The sequence below is a fragment of the Mirounga leonina genome, unplaced genomic scaffold (assembly GCF_011800145.1).
Source record: "Mirounga leonina isolate KUSES-001 unplaced genomic scaffold, KU_Mleo_1.0 Mir_173, whole genome shotgun sequence".
Lineage (NCBI taxonomy): Eukaryota > Metazoa > Chordata > Mammalia > Carnivora > Phocidae > Mirounga > Mirounga leonina.
In genome coordinates, this window is record NW_023270447.1 from 91853120 (window position 1) to 91855383 (window position 2264).

Here is a 2264-nt window from a genome sequence, read left to right on the forward strand (position 1 = left end):
GCCCTACTCTCTCATTTCTAATAAAACCTTCTTTGATGCTCTTGCAGTGTCCATGTCGGCTCCAAAACAGCCGCAAGAGGGGCTGTAACATGGCAACAGGGGAGTACATGAAAATATGCTTATAAGCCTTTACCACACCCGCTCACAGAGCAGAATTGGCTACTGCCATTCTTGCTCTAAAGATCTTTTCTCAAGCACCTATTAATCTAACAACAGACTCCCAATTGATGGCACAGTTATTGACGGACCTCCCGACCACCACTCTTAACACACACACACGCACCGATCGCCCTCTACTATCTATGTTTCTTGAAGCTCGGGCATTGTTACAACACAGGTTTTCCCCACTGTTTGTCCTTCACATGCTCAGTCATTCTCATCTCCCCGGTCCTTTTACGGAGGGTAACGATTTTGCTGATTCCTTACTTACTGGATCTTTATTCTCCTCTGCCTTGGATTCTCACTCCCTTTTTCACCAAGGGGCAGGGGCTTTGGCTACACTCTATCTCTCTGGCTATCTCTCTTTCACAAGCAAAACACATCATACGCCCCTGTCCCGGCTGCCAACAATTTTCTTCTGCTCATCTTCCTGCAGGAGTCAATCCCCGTGGTTTATCCACCAATCGACGACGGTGAATGGATGTGACCCACTTCCCCTCATTTGGACAACTACAATGGGTACATGTTACTATTGATACTTACTCTGGATGTCTGTGGGCCTCCGCTCAGAGCGGTGAAGGCTCCTCTCATGTCATTAATCATCTCTTGGAATGCTTTGCCATAATGGGCATCCCCCAAAACCTGAAAACGGACAACGGCCTGGCTTGTACGTCCCATCGCATAACCCAACTCCTAAATGATTGGGGAATCACACATTCTCCTGGCATTCTCCCGAAATCCTCCAGGTCAAGCCATTGTCACACGTGCCAATGGTATCTTGAAACTACTTCTGCATAAAAAAGGGGGGGATTGAGGCCCCCCAAACGAGAATAATGAAGGCACTGTTTACTATTAATCACGTACAACTAGACAGACATTTTAATTCGGCTCATTCAAAGCATTTTTGGGTTGAGGAACCCCTTCCCAAACTGCAAGTATGGTACAGACTGCCCAATGGGGGACCACAATGGAATGGCCCGGTACCTTTACTCACGTGGGGGAGAGGTTACGCTGCTGTGCTTTCTCCACAAGGTCCTATGTGGCTACCCGCTCGGCTGACTAAGCCTCACCATGAGCTGGCATGAGGAATTCAAACGCCCGCTTCCATGCTTCAGCCTGATGTCGGTAAGCCCACCACCCGGCATGCCACCGGCCAAGGAAAGGAAGAAGGAACCAACACCTATCAAAGATCTCTCATGGGGTGCTGTAAAAGGGCCCGCAGCTATTTTAGGCATCATGGCTGTAGCCGCTACCGCAGCAATCGCTGCTGATCTTTGGCTTCTTCCCTCCAAACGGCACAACAAGTTCATTCACACATGCAAAACACTACAGCCGATGTAGAAGAACAGGTCAAAATTAACAAATTTGGTTAGGAGAACATCAACAGGCACTCTGGACTAGATCCCAATTAACTCGTGACTCGGAGTTCACGTCCTACTGCATTACTTCGATTCCCTATAACAAGACTTGGGGGCAACTGAAAACTCATCTTAATCAAGCCTCTTCCTCTCCTTGAATCTCTCCATTGAAAATATATTTTTTTAAGATCTTATTTATTTGTCAGAGAGAGAGCATGAGTGCACACACAAGCAGGGGGGCGGAGCAGAGGGAGAAGCAGACTCCCTGCTGAGCAGGGAGGGACTCGATCCCAGGACCCCGGGATCATGACCTGAGCCGAAGGCAGACCCTTAACTCCCTGAGCCACCCAGGCGCCCCTCTCCATTGAAAATCTAAAACTTAAGTAACAAGCACAAATACAGGAACTCCAATAAGAAAGCCAACAAGCTACCATTAATACTCTCAATGATATTTCTACCTGGCTCTATCCAAAAAACTGGTTCTCTGAGCTCAATCTCCGCTCTTGGTTTTACATGGCTATACTGCTTTTAATAATCTTTCTCGTTATAGTCATCAAGGCAAGCCTCTCCTGCTGTTCTGCCTAGAGGACCCGAAACACACTTGTAGCGACCACACAGATCCTCGCCACCCCCTTAAATAGCCCACCTACATATCCCACTAAACAAAAAGGGGGACTGTGGAGTTATTCTTAGAATATTGTAAGCCCTACGGGGCGAGTGTGGAAGCAGCTGAAACGTCAGCAGCGT